The sequence below is a fragment of the Rhinoderma darwinii genome, unplaced genomic scaffold (assembly GCF_050947455.1).
Source record: "Rhinoderma darwinii isolate aRhiDar2 unplaced genomic scaffold, aRhiDar2.hap1 Scaffold_3868, whole genome shotgun sequence".
Taxonomy (NCBI): Eukaryota; Metazoa; Chordata; class Amphibia; order Anura; family Rhinodermatidae; genus Rhinoderma; species Rhinoderma darwinii.
Genome location: NW_027463501.1, coordinates 54884 through 73796, shown reverse-complemented (window position 1 = coordinate 73796; position 18913 = coordinate 54884). Strand labels below are relative to the sequence as shown.

At 44.0% G+C, this 18913-nt stretch overlaps 3 non-coding genes across 3 annotated transcripts; all 3 read left to right on the top strand.

The window, feature by feature from the left end:
* Positions 1-7711: 7711 nt before the first annotated feature.
* On the top strand, positions 7712-7904 carry LOC142707649 (U2 spliceosomal RNA). Its single transcript, XR_012868564.1, has one exon. It is a non-coding gene; the product is annotated as a U2 spliceosomal RNA (small nuclear RNA).
* Positions 7905-9134: 1230 nt separating this feature from the next.
* LOC142707646 (U2 spliceosomal RNA) lies at positions 9135-9325 on the top strand. Its single transcript, XR_012868561.1, has one exon. It is a non-coding gene; the product is annotated as a U2 spliceosomal RNA (small nuclear RNA).
* A 6406-nt stretch (positions 9326-15731) lies between these two features.
* LOC142707647 (U2 spliceosomal RNA) lies at positions 15732-15923 on the top strand. The gene has a single exon (XR_012868562.1). It is a non-coding gene; the product is annotated as a U2 spliceosomal RNA (small nuclear RNA).
* The last annotated feature ends 2990 nt before the right edge of the window (positions 15924-18913 follow it).

Below are 18913 nucleotides of genomic sequence, written 5' to 3'. Positions count from 1 at the left end.
GCAGCATGTTTAGAACCACTGTTTCTGAGGCTAATTCTTGAACCGTAAGTCATAGACGCTCGATCTTGGCGGCATTCGTCTCAGCGCCTGGCAATTATTATAGAAGCACTGTTTCCCACTGTTTCTGAGGCTAATTCTTGAACCGTAAGTCTTAGACGCTTGATCTTGGCGGCATTCGTCTCAGCGCCTGGCAATTAGTATAGAAGCACTGTCTTTGACTTCTCTGGATGTTTCCCAGGCGAGCTATTGACAAGTAAATCCTAGACGCTCGATCTTGGTTACTTTCGCTTTCGCGGCTGGCAGCAAAGTTCAGAACCATGTTTCTGTGAATAACTCTTGAACCGTAAGTGACAGACGCTCGCTCTTGGCTGCATTCGTTTCAGCTCGTGGCAGCCAGTCTAAAAAACACTATCTTGGACTTCTCTGAATGTTTCCCAGGCGAGCTATTGGCAGCATGTTTAGAACCACTGTTTCTGAGGCTAATTCTTGAACCGTAAGTCATAGACGCTCGATCTTGGCGGCATTCGTCTCAGCGCCTGGCAATTAGTATAGAAGCACTGTTTCCCACTGTTTCTGAGGCTAATTCTTGAACCGTAAGTCTTAGACGCTTGATCTTGGCGGCATTCGTCTCAGCGCCTGGCAATTAGTATAGAAGCACTGTCTTTGACTTATCTGGATGTTTCCCAGGCGAGCTATTCACAAGTAAATCCTAGACGCTCGATCTTGGTTACTTTCGCTTTCGCGGCTGGCAGCAAAGTTCAGAACCATGTTTCTGTAAATAACTCTAGAACCGTAAGTCACAGACGCTCGCTCTTGGCTGCATTCGTTTCAGCTCGTGGCAGCCAGTCTAAAAAACACTATCTTGGACTTCTCTGGATGTTTCCCAGCCGAGCTATTGGCAGCATGTTCAAAACCACTGTTTCTGAGGCTAATTCTTGAACCGTAAATCATAAACGCTCGATCTTGGCGGCATTCGTCTCAGCGCCTGGCAACTAGTATAGAAGCACTGTTTCCCACTGTTTCTGAGGCTAATTCTTGAACCGTAAGTCTTAGACGCTTGATCTTGGCGGCATTCGTCTCAGCGCCTGGCAATTAGTATAGAAGCACTGTCTTTGACTTATCTGGATGTTTCCCAGGCGAGCTATTCACAAGTAAATCCTAGACGCTCGATCTTGGTTACTTTCGCTTTCGCGGCTGGCAGCAAAGTTCAGAACCATGTTTCTGTGAATAACTCTTGAACCGTAAGTCACAGACGCTCGCTCTTGGCTGCATTCGTTTCAGCTCGTGGCAGCCAGTCTAAAAAAAAACTATCTTGGACTTCTCTGGATGTTTCCCAGGCGAGCTATTGGCAGCATGTTCAGAACCACTGTTTCTGAGGCTAATTCTTGAACCGTAAGTCATAGACGCTCGATCTTGGCGGCATTCGTCTCAGCGCCTGGCAATTAGTATAGAAGCACTGTTTCCCACTGTTTCTGAGGCTAATTCTTGAACCGTAAGTCATAGACGCTCGATCTTGGCGGCATTCGTCTCAGCGCCTGGCAATTAGTATAGAAGCACTGTCTTTGACTTCTCTGGATGTTTCCCAGGCGAGCTATTGACAAGTAAATCCTAGACGCTCGATCTTGGTTATTTTCGCTTTCGCGGCTGGCAGCAAAGTTCAGAACCATGTTTCTGTGAATAACTCTTGAACCGTAAGTGACAGACGCTCGCTCTTGGCTGCATTCGTTTCAGCTCGTGGCAGCCAGTCTAAAAAACACTATCTTGGACTTCTCTGGATGTTTCCCAGGCGAGCTATTGGCAGCATGTTCAAAACCACTGTTTCTGAGGCTAATTCTTGAACCGTAAGTCATAAACGCTCGATCTTGGCGGCATTCGTCTCAGCGGCTGGCAATTAGTATAGAAGCACTGTTTCCCACTGTTTCTGAGGCTAATTCTTGAACCGTAAGTCTTAGACGCTTGATCTTGGCGGCATTCGTCTCAGCGCCTGGCAATTAGTATAGAAGCACTGTCTTTGACTTATCTGGATGTTTCCCAGGCGAGCTATTCACAAGTAATTCCTAGACGCTCGATCTTGGTTACTTTCGCTTTCGCGGCTGGCAGCATAGTGGAGCCCTGAGGAGCCAGAGCCAGCTTTCTGACATCATAATGGGGCCTCAGAGATAAAAGCCTGGGCCCAGGTAGTGTTGGTCAGTGCTGCTCAGCAGGCAGCACTGGACTGGACTGGATTACAGCTGATACAAGGTGTGAAGGAACAAGGGGTGGCTGTGGGCATGCACTTGCTGCCGCTGCCAGTGTTTATCTGCATGGCAGCAGGGCATTTGGGCGTTGCCAGGAAGGCGTTTTTATGTAGATTCCTCCTCTTTCAGCACTGCATTGTGGTGCAAGCAAAAGAAGCAAATCCTGTCTGGCTTCCTCTCCGGCCTTTATTCACCTCCCGTGTAGCTGTGAGTGTGTGAGCCTGCAGGGCCCCATGGAATTGCCTAGAAGTAGGCTGAATCGCTGCAAGGGCTGAACAGCAGTATCGGGCAGGCTCGGGCAACGCGCGGCCCGTTCGGGTTATCGCTTCTCGGCCTTTTGGCTAAGATCGGTGGTGGGAAACCTCTGCTGGTTGGAGTCAGAAGGTGGTGATCAGGGCCTTCCTTGCGGGGGGCCCTGGGTTATTTCGGGGGTGATCGCGGGTTGGCAAAGAAGTTGACCTGTAAAATTGCGACAAGATGTCTCGAGGACTCGAGGACTCAGTGCGGCTGTACGTTGCGGTGGAAGATCGTGAGGAAATTGGACTAGATGCCATCGTGTTGGAGATTATACAGAAGATTTCGTATCTAAAGGTAACAGATATCTTGGGGTTGCAAGACTTCCCCAAACAAGGTATTTATGATGTTACTTTCTCTTCTGCCCATATGTGCCAACGTGTGTTTGCGGATCTGGAAAGGATGAAGTTGAAGGAAGATCCAGAAATAATGAGGAAAGTTAAAATTGAACCTTTATTTATGTTGAAGAAAAAAATGATAATAGTGCATATGTACAATCCAAAAGTATCAGATGCAACAGTGACAGAGTTTTTGAAACAATACTGTGATGAAGTTACCTTTATGTGGAGAATGAAGAACAGATATGGATACCTAAATGGGAAAAGAAAGTATCTAGTACGTTTGAAAATGGAGGGCGGAGGAGGAGTTAGACATATTCCCGCCGTTTTTTCCATAGGTGGTGAAAGAGGTTTTTGTTTTTATGATGGCCAAGAGGAATACTGCAAACGCTGTCATGGTTTTGGACATATACAAGATAGGTGCCCTGAAACGGGAGAAAGCTGTAAAAATTGTGGGGAGGTCGGTCATAATGCAAGGTCATGCAGTAAAAGAAAGAAATGTGATATTTGTGGAAGTGAAGAGCATTTAGCAAGAGGCTGTACTCATTGGAGTACAAAGCAAAAAAGCTATGCTGATGTGGCAGGAGGTAGAGGACTGAGAGCGCAGAGAAATGAGAGACGCGTGCCTGGTGTTGGAGAGCGCATCGTGAGTGTGACAGCTGTTGCCAGGGAGGACGGCGTCCCTGGAAACATAGGCAGCGCCGGAGCGAGGGGAACGGTGTCACACGCTGACACGCAGGAGAGAACCCCAGGTATAGTGACTGATAGTGGCAGAAAAGGGCGTCCCGCCGAACGGAGCCACGAGGCTCATGGGAGAGCGGGAACAGAGTTACTGGCCGGTAATGGGGAGCTTGAGACCAGCAGAGAGCAGGAGGGCGGTTTCCAGGCTTCCCACCAGGGTATGTTTCTGGGGGTGTTGACAGCTTGTGGAATGGTGCAGAGCACTCTTAGTGATGAGTCATCAGACGAGGAGAGCATTGGAGATGGGTGCCCCGACCCTGCAGTGGGGGAGGGGGAGAATATGGAGTGCCAAGAAGGGGAGAGTGACGATGATAGGTCACTTACTCCTGGGCAAAGGCTGCCATCTAGCAGTGAGGAGGACTTTGTGGAGTCAGAAAAAGCAGTTCCTTCCAGTAGTAAGAGGTACAAAATGGAGAATTGGCTACCTAGCGGGCAGGGGGATCCTGCTGCACCTGCGAGGATGCAAAGCAACAGGGGTTCTGATCCAGAATCGCCTGATTTAACTGAAATAGTGAATAGAAAGGTGGGAGGAAAGAGCGGTCTTTAAAAAACTATCATGGCAGTGTTTAATTATATCTATTTATTTATGGTAATGGCGGTAACAGTGGCTTCCATAAATGTAAGAAGTATTTGTACACATACCAGGAGAGCGGCAATTTTTGAGGAATTGGAGAAGGTGAACGCAGATATTTTATGTTTACAAGAGTGTGCCTTAAAATCTGTGCCGCATGAGAGTGAATGGGAGAAAGGGAAATCCTTTTGGTCCCCATGCACAGACAACAAAAACGAAGGTATTGGTATTTTATTGAAGAATAATCATTTTAGTATTGTAGAGTGGAATATTATTGTACCTGGACGCTGTATGGTTTTAATAGTGGAATACCTTGGCGTGAGACTACGTATTTTTAATGTGTATGCTCCAGCAGAGAAGCAGGCACGTGCAGCGTTTTTAGAGTCTCTTAAACTTTTTATGCCTGGTAGGGATTTTACAGTGGTTGCAGGTGATTTTAATTGCATTAGATCTGCCAATGATCGTGAAAGCTCTGCAGAAGTCAAAACAGATGTTACTTCAAATATTTTAAACCAGATTGTGCAGGATCTGCGGTATTCAGACTCCGGTCTGATGGTACGTGCGGAAGAGAGATTTACGTATGTGTCAGATAGTGGCCGCTGCAGATCCAGACTGGATTATATTTTTACATCTGAAGGGGTGAAAGCGGCCCAGTGCGACCATGTGACGACAATTTTTTCAGACCATAAGATGGTAATTACTGAGTTGAATATCGCAGAGTCCCTTATCTTCGGTAGGGGACTGTGGAAATTAAACGTAAACCTGCTACAAGAAGAGGAGGTAATGAAGGGTTTTAAAACAGTGTTTTTATCCTGTGTTTTTAAACAAAAATGTTTTGAAAACATCCTGGCCTGGTGGGACTGGGCAAAGGAGAGATTTGTTAGATATTTTAAACATATTGGTTACAAAAGGATACAGGAGAAGAAAAAGAAAGAGAGTAACATGGTGAGGAGATTGGAAACATTGTATAAATTCAAAAATGTTGGTGTAAACGTGGATATAGAAATTGCAGAAATCAAAGAAGAAATGAAAAAATGGCTTATTGAAAAAGGGAGGAACATAGTATACCAAGCAAAGGTAGAGCACTTGGAAGAAAATGAGCAGTGTTCACGATATTTTTTAAAAAAATGTTTTAAACCAAAAAAAATGTTTAAGTCAATTTTATCTGCATCAGGCGAGGTGACAGGGCCTGCGATGGTTGATGAGATTTGTGGTTTTTATGAGACACTTTTTAATGGTGACAGCAGAGCAAGTGAGGCAGAAATCAAAGACTATTGCAAAATTTTAAGTAATAATATTCCAGATGAGAAAGCCGCTTTTCTAAGTGATGATGTGAGGGTGGAAGAGGTGGAGAAAGCGATTGGTAGTATGGCAAAAGGGAAAACCCCAGGTGGAGATGGACTCCCTGTAGAATTTTATTCCTTTTATTGGCATATTATAGGTGTCGAATTTTATCGTGTTGTGAATTATGTTTTTAACACGGGGGTTTTATCCAGTTCCATGCAAAAAGGAGTCGTAACATTAATTTATAAAAAAGGAGACGAGAAAGATATAAAGAATTGGAGACCAATCACACTTTTAAATAATGATTACAAAATTATTGCAAAAATAGTGGCAGGAAGAATGTCAGAGGTTATCGCGTTAATGGTGGGGGAGTACCAGGCATGTGCTGTGCCCGGTAGGAAGATTGCTGACAATTTAATTCTTTTAAGAGACACTATTTATTATGCAGGTTTTAATAACACACCACTATTTATTGAATCAATTGATTTCGAAAAAGCTTTCGACAAAGTATCCCATAAATTTATGTTTTCTGCACTGAAGGTTTTAGGGATTCCGGAAAAAATGATAAAAGTTATCAAAGGGCTTTATAATGGTGCAAGTAGTCAAATTTTAATTAACGGTCATACCAGTCCAGCTTTGAAAGTCTCATCCGGAGTACGCCAGGGGTGCCCTTTGTCCCCCATTCTTTTTATTTGCGTGATAGAGGCGTTACTTAAAAGCATACAAAGTGATAAGTGTGTGAGTGGGAGTTTTATCCCCGGTGGATCAGGTAATTTTTTAAAATCTCTGGGATATATGGACGATGTGGTATTTATTGCTTGCTCTCAGGCTGATCTGAATAGGATGAATTTGCACATGAGGATTTTTTGTAGTATGTCTGGTATGGCAGTGAATTGGAATAAATGTCAGCTGTGTAATTTTGGGAAGCAGGAGAACGTGAGTGTGGCGGGCGTGATGAAGAAGGATGAGGTTGAAGTATTAGGAGTGATATTTGAGAAGGATCTGAAGGGAAGAAAAAGTTATGTGAAATTGGAGGAAAAGATGGACAGTAGGATAAATTTTTGGAAACTACGAAACCTGTCATTGAAAGGGAAGATCTTGATTTTAAAAGCGGTAATCTTACCCCTGCTATTATACACGGCTGTGATTCTCCCACCGGGGAGGCTATGGATCAAGAGGACAACAAGGAAATTATTTGTCTTTTTTTGGGGGTCGAAGATGGAAAAATTGAAGAGGGAAAAAGTAATGAGCAGGACTGAATTGGGTGGATATGGTTTCCCCAACATAGACTTGTTTTTAAAAATGCATTATTTTTTATTGATTTTTAAAATTTCACAGTGCAATAGTAGAACAGCAGAGATGTGCAGATTTCTGGCAGGATGGCTGTTTATTAAATGGAGCTGGTGTGAAAGAGATCTGAGGAGACCAGTGGCATTTAAGATACCTACCTTCTATGTGGTCCTCAGGTCTTTTTGTGATCAGATTGGTGTAAGCTCCATAAGTAGACCGGAGAAAAAGGAAATAATTGGATACATTAGAAAGGATGAGAGACAATGTGAAGTACCATTTTGCAACTCTGTACAAGGTGAGACTATATGGAAATTGATAGGCATGATAGGGCTGTCTAAATAGACAAAGAGATGTGACATGGATGTCCCTACATGGGTGTCTCCCAACCCGAGCCTTTTTAAACGGGAGGGGGATAAGAGTTACCGATAAATGTCCCAGAGAGGGATGTAGGGATATCGAGACTATAGAACATGTCTTCTGGGGTTGTTTCTATGTCAAACAAGTTTTTGTCCTTTTAGAGAAAATCTTCACTGCACTAACAGGTTTTAGTATTTTTAGTTTTGAGAGAATTTTAGTGGGTCAAGATTTTAACCAGATGGAGAACTCACGTGCCGGCTGGATAATTTTTTCGATCTTTAAAGAAGTTTTATGGGATACAAGGAATTTGCTTGTCTTTAAGAACTTGATTTTATCTCCAAAACAGTGTCAAAAAGTGTTTCTATCTAGGATGTTCGTGGTATACCTGTTGGATAAGAAGAGAAATGGAGAAGAAGAGGCAAAGAAGTTTTGGAAATTTTCAGAATGGAGCAAATTAAGTAGAAAATCTTGACCCTTTTGTGTTTTTTAGTTATTGAATAGCTAGATAATTTTTCCCTTTGCATCTATTTCCAAATGATGGGTTTTAAGATCTTGTTGGATGGAGATCACTTCGGTGATCCTATGATTATATAGCAAGAATCTTTATACTGAGGAAAAAAAAAAAAAAAAAAAAAAAAATCTGTTCTTATCAGTTTAATATCTGATACGTCCCCTATCTGGGGACCATATATTAAATGGATTTTTAGAACAGGGAGATGGAAATAGAGCTTGCTCTGTCCACTCCACGCATTGACGTGGTATTGCAGTATTTCCAGGACCGGTGCACCCTTTCCTTATGTGTTGACTAAAATCAGATTCCAAAAGTGTTTTTTGTGTTTGCCATTGTTTCTGTCTTTCTGAAGGGATCTCCCCTTTTAATCCCATTATTTCAACACCTGTTGGACAATGCATGAGTGATAATGAGCTAATTGATTAAATGCAATTAATGAATACATTGCCACCTCTTGTTTTGTGTCGTCTGTGTGTCTGTGTTTCCGGCATTTCACATTGGAACAGCTCATTCACCTTCCTTGTCTTCTCTCCGCCCTCCCTTTTAGGTAAGTTAAAGAGCTGCACCTGAGCCAGCCACTGATTGATGCAGCACCACAGTCAAATAGTGGAGTGGAGTAGGGGAACAGCAAACAGCCATTAAAGCCGCCCGCCCGCCACAATGGACCAACCTGTGTACACTAGATGGATGTGATGGAATGTACTGTCGTCCCTACATTTCAAGAAGGAGTAAGAATTGCAGTTGCAACAAAGCCTTGCTTGCCTACAAAGAGAGCAGCAATTTGGATTTGTTACTATGTTACCTAGAAGAATAACAAACTGTGCAAGGATGGAGGTTGTAGGAGCAAGGAGAAGTTGTCTGTAAAGTTGGTGGATGCTTATTTTCCATTTTGCAGTCCCTTGTCTCCCTCTTGTGGCCTCCTGGAGGCAACTAGCTGTGCAAAAAAAGACAGCCTGGCGGCCGGCTGTTGCAGTGTTGCCCTCTCAGGCAACACTGAGTGACTGACTGAGCCGCACCGTCTTATATAAAGTTCAGACGGAACTTTGCACGTGTCATAGTGGAGCCCTGAGGAGCCAGAGCCAGCTTTCTGACATCATAATGGGGCCTCAGAGATAAAAGCCTGGGCCCAGGCAGTGTTGGTCAGTGCTGCTCAGCAGGCAGCACTGGACTGGACTGGATTACAGCTGATACAAGGTGTGAAGGAACAAGGGGTGGCTGTGGGCATGCACTTGCTGCCGCTGCCAGTGTTTATCTGCATGGCAGCAGGGCATTTGGGCGTTGCCAGGAAGGCGTTTTTTTGTAGATTCCTCCTCTTTCAGCACTGCATTGTGGTGCAAGCAAAAGAAGCAAATCCTGCCTGGCTTCCTCTCCGGCCTTTATTCACCTCCCGTGTAGCTGTGAGTGTGTGAGCCTGCAGGGCCCCATGGAATTGCCTAGAAGTAGGCTGAATCCCTGCAAGGGCTGAACAGCAGTATCGGGCAGGCTCGGGCAACGCGCGGCCCGTTCGGGTTATCGCTTCTCGGCCTTTTGGCTAAGATCAAGTGTAGTATCTGTTCTTATCAGTTTAATATCTGATACGTCCCCTATCTGGGGACCATATATTAAATGGATTTTTAGAACAGGGAGATGGAAATAGAGCTTGCCCTGTCCACTCCACGCATTGACCTGGTATTGCAGTATTTCCAGGACCGGTGCACCCTTTCCTTATGTGTTGACTAAAATCAGATTCCAAAAGTGTTTTTTGTGTTTGCCATTGTTTCTGTCTTTCTGAAGGGATCTCCCCTTTTAATCCCATTATTTCAACACCTGTTGGACAATGCATGAGTGATAATGAGCTAATTGATTAAATGCAATTAATGAATACATTGCCACCTCTTGTTTTGTGTCGTCTGTGTGTCTGTGTTTCCGGCATTTCACATTGGAACAGCTCATTCACCTTCCTTGTCTTCTCTCCGCCCTCCCTTTTAGGTAAGTTAAAGAGCTGCACCTGAGACAGCCACTGATTGATGCAGCACCACAGTCAAATAGTGGAGTGGAGTAGGGGAACAGCAAACAGCCATTAAAGCCGCCCGCCCGCCACAATGGACCTACCTGTGTACACTAGATGGATGTGATGGAATGTACTGTCGTCCCTACATTTCAAGAAGGAGTAAGAATTGCAGTTGCAACAAAGCCTTGCTTGCCTACAAAGAGAGCAGCAATTTGGATTTGTTACTATGTTACCTAGAAGAATAACAAACTGTGCAAGGATGGAGGTTGTAGGAGCAAGGAGAAGTTGTCTGTAAAGTTGGTGGATGCTTATTTTCCATTTTGCAGTCCCTTGTCTCCCTCTTGTGGCCTCCTGGAGGCAACTAGCTCTGCAAAAAAAGACAGCCTGGCGGCCGGCTGTTGCAGTGTTGCCCTCTCAGGCAACACTGAGTGACTGACTGAGCCGCACCGTCTTATATAAAGTTCAGACGGAACTTTGCACGTGTCATAGTGGAGCCCTGAGGAGCCAGAGCCAGCTTTCTGACATCATAATGGGGCCTCAGAGATAAAAGCCTGGGCCAAGGCAGTGTTGGTCAGTGCTGCTCAGCAGGCAGCACTGGACTGGACTGGATTACAGCTGATACAAGGTGTGAAGGAACAAGGGGTGGCTGTGGGCATGCACTTGCTGCCGCTGCCAGTGTTTATCTGCATGGCAGCAGGGCATTTGGGCGTTGCCAGGAAGGCGTTTTTATGTAGATTCCTCCTCTTTCAGCACTGCATTGTGGTGCAAGCAAAAGAAGCAAATCCTGTCTGGCTTCCTCTCCGGCCTTTATTCACCTCCCGTGTAGCTGTGAGTGTGTGAGCCTGCAGGGCCCCATGGAATTGCCTAGAAGTAGGCTGAATCGCTGCAAGGGCTGAACAGCAGTATCGGGCAGGCTCGGGCAACGCGCGGCCCGTTCGGGTTATCGCTTCTCGGCCTTCTGGCTGAGATCAAGTGTAGTGCTGTTTATTCGTATCAGTACTGCCTTGGTCTTGGTTGGGAGGTGCTCCGGTACCCTCTCTCTCGGCCTCGGGGGATTGTCCAGGTTCGCCTGGACTTCACCCCCGTGCTGCTATTTGGGAGAGAGGCTTAGTCCGGAGCAACGAGCGGCGATCCCCCTGGCCACAGTGACCCGTGTGTCTCTGTGGTGCGATACCCATTCAGTGAGTTATCATGGCGGCAGATGATACTCTCACGTTCGAGCCGAACTTCACTCGGCTAAAAAACTCGGTACGTTTTACGTATACGGAGGAGGCTCCAGCCAATCGTGGATTGAAACACCTGATCGAAGAGGTGCTTTTGGGAGTATTTGCGATCCGGCCATTGGAGATTTTGGCAATCCAGGACTATCCTAGGCGTGGGATCTATGATGTGACCTTGCGATATGACGGTATATACTTGGATTTTGCAAATCGCTTGAAAAAGGTAGGCAGAGATCCCAGGCTTAAAGGGGTCCAGATTGTGGAGCATTTTTCTTCGGATCGGAAACTCATGGTGATTAAAATGTATTCTCCTTATATAACTGAAGATGAGATAATATTCTTTTTAAAAAATTTTTGTACTTTGGTTATTCCTAAGGGGAAGGTTATGAATGAGTTTGATGTATGGACCTCTAAATGGAAATTTTTTGTTGAACTTAAAGACGACCCAAAAGCACCTGAGGAAAAATTGGTACCCCCAGCTCGTTTTAAATTGGGCAATATTAACGGTGATATTTTTTTTAATGGTATGGAGGAATTTTGTCGAATTTGCAAAAAATATGGGCATACAAAAAATGATTGCGAGAGTACTTGCACAAATTGTGGCAGCCAAAACCATACTGTTAAAAGTTGTAACAAACCAAAAAAGTGTAGTCTGTGTCAAGACACCAGTCACTTTTACGTAGCTTGTCCCCACAGACAGAAACCGCAGAAGAGACCACAAAATTCTACATACCGACCCCAACGAGAGAAACAACTGGAAAACCAGCCGGCCCCCGAAGAGGAAGCAAGAATGGAGACCCAAGAAGCAAGTCACACTCCGGATATTAATACTGGTAAGTCTGTTGCCTCTCTTGATAACAAAGGATTTCAGTCTCAAATTAGGATGAAGGACCGACAAAAGGAGAGGAAGCGAATAGAGAAGCAGGGGACGGGGATGCCTTTTTCTCGAAAGGAAGGTAGAAACCCGGAGGAAGCTGTTTCTCAAGAAAAACAAGAAGATCTAGGTGCGAAAAAACGGAAGACAGGTGAGCCTCAAAATCAGGACGTACTAAGGATGACAAACCGGTACTTAGCAATACAACCTGTAGGTGAACCTGGAGCAACCAGCACTGTCCCGGAAACCCCAGAAGAGATGGCCCAGATGTCTGTTGGACAGCCTGGCGCTTCCCATTCAGGAGGCCCTATGGAAGAGACGGACTACGGGTCAAAAATACCAGAGAGGGGAAAGACGGGTTTAACGATCATTCCAAATACTCTCCTTAGTCCTCTGTGTGAGGATTTTTCGGAGGAGGCAACAGACAGCGATTCCAGTTCTACAGGCTTTTTGCACGGCGTGACTTCTAGAGGGGACCTGGATAACTCTGACAGCTCTCAGGGGTTGGCTAGGCTGGAAGAAGAAATAAAGATTTTAAGGGGTTGAAAATTGTGTTTTATCCCACCTTTTATATCTCATCAATGGCAGTTTTAAAAGGACTCTCCCTAAATGTAAGGGGACTCAAGTCAAAAATACGCAGAACAGTCCTTTTTAATTATTTATCCCTGCTTTCTGCTTCAGTGTTCTTTTTGCAGGAGTGTGGCATCCCTCATCGGGCAGAATACAAAAAGTACGAAACAGATTGGAAATATGGAACTTCGGTATGGTCTGGTTCTAACCTATCAAAATCTGCAGGAGTGGCAATCCTTTTTAAGGGTAATATTAATATTGCTTTTAAACAAGAAATTTTACCAGGCAGGATTTTATTAGTAAAGGCTTTTATAAATGGTATTAAGTGGCAGTTTTTAAATTTTTATGGATCACCAGATAAAAAAGAAAGAGAAGAAATGCTGGGAATTTTACCTCTTTTTATAACCGATTCCTGTCCCTTGGTTTTAGCTGGGGATTTTAATTGTGTTTTAAGAGGTGAAAAAAGAATTACGCAGTCCTCCAGTAGAAACTACGATAGAACTTCTGGTCTTTTAAGTAACATTGTGAGTGATTTTAAACTTACAGATGTCTTCAAAAATTGTAATAAAAAAATGTCAGATCTAGATAGCACTACTTGGAGTAACATACGATGTAGCTCAAGAATTGATTTTATTTTTTCTTCTCAGCAAATTTTACCTGTCCACTGTGAGCTTTTAACAAACATGTTCTCTGACCATAAAGGCCTTTTATTTGTTCTAAATTTTGACTCTGGTTTTAGAAGAGGCTCCAGTTCATGGAAGATGAATGTAGCACTTTTAAAGGATGGAAAAATAATCGCAGATTTTATCAGGTTTTATAATAGGTGTAAGCAAAAGAGAGACCCTACAGAATCCATGACGTTATGGTGGGATAAGATGAAGAAGAAGATCAAAAATTTTTTCATAAGGTATGGAATTCAAAGAGCAAAAGAAAAAAGAGCGGTCTATGAAAAATTAAATATTCAATTGCAAACTCTTTACAAAATAAGGTCTGTGGGGGTAGAAGTGACTGAGGAGATAATACAGGTAAAAAAAGAAGCCCAAATGTTTCTGGAAGATAAAGGAAAAGAGATAATTTTTAAAGCAAAAATACAACACATGGAAGAAAACGAGAAATGCTCCAGATAATTTTTTAAAAAAAGTATACAAAAGAAGATTCATATAGATAAAATGGAAGGAGAAACCGATATTGATAACATTTTAAAAAAAAATCATATTTATTATAAAGATCTTTTTAGCGAAAAAAATGTGGATACTAATTTTATGGAGAACGTTTTAAAAGAAGTTTCATGTGTTTTAGATTTTAATGCCCAATCTGCTTTATTACAGCCCATCACCGAGAAAGAGATGCTGGATACTATAAATAGTTTTAAGTTGGGCAAGGTTCCAGGAGCTGATGGGGTACCAATCGAATTTTACAGAACTTTTTATGAGGTTTTAAAGGATGATTTTTTATCTCTCCTTTTAGAAGTTTTTAGCTCAAAGATTTTACCAGAATCCTGGAAAATGGGTGATGTATCATTACTGCACAAAAAAGGTAATAAAGAAGAGATCAAGAACTGGAGGCCGATAACTTTATTAAATTGCGACTACAAGGTAATGGCCAAGATCTGTGCAAACAGACTCAAAACTGTGATCGAGAAACTTATTCACCCCAATCAAGTTTGTGGAATTCCAGGAAGAAGTATATGGGAAAATCTTAACCTCATAAAAGATCTGATAGATGATGCAAACAGCAGGAAAAGCAACTTGGCAATTTTAATGGTAGATTTTGAAAAAGCATTTGATAGGGTCTCACACCAGTTTTTATTCAATGTTTTAGGAAAGATGGGCGTACCAGAAAATTTTATAAATTCTTTAAATACATTTTATAGGGACTGTCAAAGTAGAATTTTAATTAATGGTTTTAAGTCCCAGGCTGTTCCCCTCAGGTCCGGTGTGAAACAAGGTTGTCCCCTATCACCTCTACTTTTTATCTGTGCCCTTGAACCCCTTTTATGCATGATTAGGAGAGACAATGACATTTGTGGGGTAGCTCTCCCGGGTAGCAAGGGTACTGAAGCCAAGGTTGTAAGTTACATGGATGATGTTGCAATAACCTGTAAGGATAATATATCATTAAAAAAGACCTTAAAGCAAATCCATTATTTCTGCTGTGCATCAGGTTTTAAAGTAAATTTTAATAAATGTGAGATTTTAAAGATTGGTGCAATAGATATGCAAGACATTGAGATTCCAATTGTAGAGAAAGTGAAGATTTTAGGTATTTATTTTAATGAATACAATAATGTAACGGAGAACTGGGAGGGGATCATGCAAAAAGTAAACCAGAAGTTATGTATATGGAGAATGAGAGATCTGACTATGGAGGGCAAAGTGCTTATTATTAAAATGGTGATCCTGCCTTTGATTTTATACTTGAGCTTAGTCTTCCCCCCTCCCACCCGTATTTTATGCAAATTGCAAAAAGCATGTTTTACTTTCTTTTGGAATTCAAAAATGGAAAAATTAAAAAGAGAAATCGTTTTTAAACCCAAAGATAAAGGAGGAAAAGATTTTACTGATTTTAGAGTTTTCTTATACACTAAGTTCTTTTCATTATGTTTTAGGAATTTTTTTAAAGAAAACTATTGGTCATTCTTCTTGAGATACAATTTGGGAAATTTCATGAGGCGTTTTGGGTGGTTTCAAACTGATCTTAAACATCCCTACAGTTTTAACATGCCAGATATTTATGAGATTTTAGAGAAAATTGTTATCCTTTTTAATCTCACTAAGGTAAAAACAGATGTCTTAATGAATGGCAAAGTTTTAACAAAATTTATTTAAAAATCCACTGAGGTTTGTTTTATTGGGAATTTTAATGAGATACAATGTAAGAATATATGGAAAATGCTGAATTCTTTTTATCTTTTTAATTCCCAGAAAGACCTAGCCTGGAGCTGCGTCCACAGTTGCCTGCCATGCCGTTCCTTCCAACACAGAAGGCGTTTGTCATCTACAGCCAATTGCCCAAGAGAGGGATGCCACAATGAGGAAACCATTTTTCATTTATTATGGACTTGCGAGTTTGCGAAGGACGTTTGGAAGAAGATTTTACCGCTATTAAAAACAATCACGGCAATAAAGACTTTTAACTACTACGTCATATTATATGGACAAATAGACTGTGTTTCCTTTCCGGACAGATGGACGGCATGGAGGATCATTAACTGTGTGAAAGCAGCTCTTTGGAAGGCACGGAACATTTTACTTTTTAAAAAGGATATTTTATCGGTGGATAATGTAATTGGGATGATTTTAAGTGAAATGTTTTTATATCTTTTACTTGATAAACAAAAGGACGCTTCTGCATATGTAAAATGGCATTTTAATGATTGGAATTCTATATTGTAATGTAAATGTCTTGCACCTGTATGTAAAATCTTTTTTGAAATTTGAATAAACGGTTTTGTATCCTTGTGGTACAGCCAAAACAAAAAAAAAAAAAAAAATCTGTTCTTATCAGTTTAATATCTGATACGTCCCCTATCTGGGGACCATATATTAAATGGATTTTTAGAACAGGGAGATGGAAATAGAGCTTGCTCTGTCCACTCCACGCATTGACCTGGTATTGCAGTATTTCCAGGACCGGTGCACCCTTTCCTTATGTGTTGACTAAAATCAGATTCCAAAAGTGTTTTTTGTGTTTGCCATTGTTTCTGTCTTTCTGAAGGGATCTCCCCTTTTAATCCCATTATTTCAACACCTGTTGGACAATGCATGAGTGATAATGAGCTAATTGATTAAATGCAATTAATGAATACATTGCCACCTCTTGTTTTGTGTCGTCTGTGTGTCTGTGTTTCCGGCATTTCACATTGGAACAGCTCATTCACCTTCCTTGTCTTCTCTCCGCCCTCCCTTTTAGGTAAGTTAAAGAGCTGCACCTGAGCCAGCCACTGATTGATGCAGCACCACAGTCAAATAGTGGAGTGCAGTAGGGGAACAGCAAACAGCCATTAAAGCCGCCCGCCCGCCCGCCACAATGGACCTACCTGTGTACACTAGATGGATGTGATGGAATGTACTGTCGTCCCTACATTTCAAGAAGTAGTAAGAATTGCAGTTGCAACAAAGCCTTGCTTGCCTACAAAGAGAGCAGCAATTTGGATTTGTTACTATGTTACCTAGAAGAATAACAAACTGTGCAAGGATGGAGGTTGTAGGAGCAAGGAGAAGTTGTCTGTAAAGTTGGTGGATGCTTATTTTCCATTTTGCAGTCCCTTGTCTCCCTCTTGTGGCCTCCTGGAGGCAACTAGCTGTGCAAAAAAAGACAGCCTGGCGGCCGGCTGTTGCAGTGTTGCCCTCTCAGGCAACACTGAGTGACTGACTGAGCCGCACCGTCTTATATAAAGTTCAGACGGAACTTTGCACGTGTCATAGTGGAGCCCTGAGGAGCCAGAGCCAGCTTTCTGACATCATAATGGGGCCTCAGAGATAAAAGCCTGGGCCCAGGCAGTGTTGGTCAGTGCTGCTCAGCAGGCAGCACTGGACTGGACTGGACTACAGCTGATACAAGGTGTGAAGGAACAAGGGGTGGCTGTGGGCATGCACTTGCTGCCGCTGCCAGTGTTTATCTGCATGGCAGCAGGGCATTTGGGCGTTGCCAGGAAGGCGTTTTTATGTAGATTCCTCCTCTTTCAGCACTGCATTGTGGTGCAAGCAAAAGAAGCAAATCCTGTCTGGCTTCCTCTCCGGCTTTTATTCACCTCCCGTGTAGCTGTGAGTGTGTGAGCCTGCAGGGCCCCATGGAATTGCCTAGAAGTAGGCTGAATCGCTGCAAGGGCTGAACAGCAGTATCGGGCAGGCTCGGGCAACGCGCGGCCCGTTCGGGTTATCGCTTCTCGGCCTTTTGGCTAAGACCAAGTGTACTTGTACAGGAGGTTTTTAGTCAGAAGGTGCTCAGGTACCCTCTCTCTCGGCCTCGGGGGATCGTCCAGGTTCGCCTGGACTTCACCCCCGTGCTGCTATTTGGGAGAGAGGCTTAGTCCTGAGCAACGAGTTGCGATCCCCCCCCAGCCCTTTGGTAAGTCTCAGGACCCCATAGGGCGCAGCAATTGCTGTGCGGTTCGGCCTGGCCACGGAAATGGCAGGCGAGCCTGATGCGGTGCCGGTGTATGCCCGGCTAAGGAACTCTGCCCGATTTATCGTGGCAGAGGGTGGAGGCGGTCCACGTGGTGTAAAGTTCTTGGTCCACAAGATCTTGGAAGAACTACTGGCGGTCCACAAGAATGAGATTCTGGCTATCCAGGACTACCCGAAACGAGGAATTTTCGACGTCACCTTTATGGGAGAAGGAATCCTCCATGATGCCATGGACCGAGCTGAGAGGAGAAAAGGTGAACTCGTGGTAGCGGGAGTCCAGGTAGTAGAACATGCCTTCGAAATTACCAAACTTGTTGTGATTAAAATGTACTCCCCATATGTGAAGGATATGGAAGTGGCAGCATTCTTAGCTGCCTACTTCAAGAATGTCAAACTGTTGGGGAGAGTTATGAACGAGTGTGGAGTGTGGACCGTCAAGTGGAAGTTTTTAGTAACATTGATAAAGGACCCCTCCACCCAAGAAACGAGATTACCACCGGCTCGTTTTAAAATTGGAAATGTGAATGGCGACCTCTATTTTTCAGGGATGCCAAACTTCTGCAGGGCCTGCGGTACCTATGGACATACCAGTTTTAACTGCGATGTCACCTGTAGAAACTGTGGAAGCAAAGAGCACAATATGAGAGAATGCTCACAAGAGAAAAAATGTAATTTTTGCCAAAAAACTGGTCATCTGTACTATTCTTGTCCCCATAGGTACCGAGGCGAAGAAAATGAGCAACCCGAGGCGCCCCCACGTGCTCCACCAGCGGACCAGTCCCACCCCCGGGGAGAGGAGCATGCCGGGGCCGCGAAGGAGCAGCGAGGCACCTGGGCTTCAGTGGTGCGGAATAATGGAGCCAAAGCGGGTGCCTCGCAGCCAGCAACCTCTGAGGAAAGGATGGAGCCCAGCGCCAAAGATAAAAGGCAAGCTAAGAGGAAGGCGGAAAAGGAGCAGGCCACCAATGATACTGTGGCATCCCAGAGGGCTGGTTGTCCAGTGGGTGCCGGGCCTGCTCCTGCACCTGGGTCTCAGGAGTCTGACTCCGAGCAGGAGAACTGGGTAGCGGTGGGTCCCCGAAAAAAGGGAAAACAGGAGCGTGCTGGTAGGAGGGAATCAGGGGAGGAGCAGATGGACACGTCCGTGAAGAAAAGTGAGGCTCCTCCTAGGACCACCTCCTCGCCTGACCTGGTGAGGAGGGTGGGCACTGTTCCCTCCCAGATACCGGACACCCCGCCGTGTGCGCAACCTCCCCCTCTAAGACGGCGTCAACAGAGCCTGGGGGGAGAGGCGGGGCCCTTGGGGGACCCACCCGAAATGGACCTACGTGGTCACCCAGTTGAGACCCAGGTGACGCTAAGCGAGAGTGGGCTCCCCTTGTACGAGATAAGAGTTGCTGGCACGGCTCTCAGTGAAGGTAGTTCCTCTCCCTTTTCGTCCCTCTTTGCAGGCGATTCGGACGAGGGTGAGGATATGAGCGCAAACGAGAATTCTGGTAATGCTGGT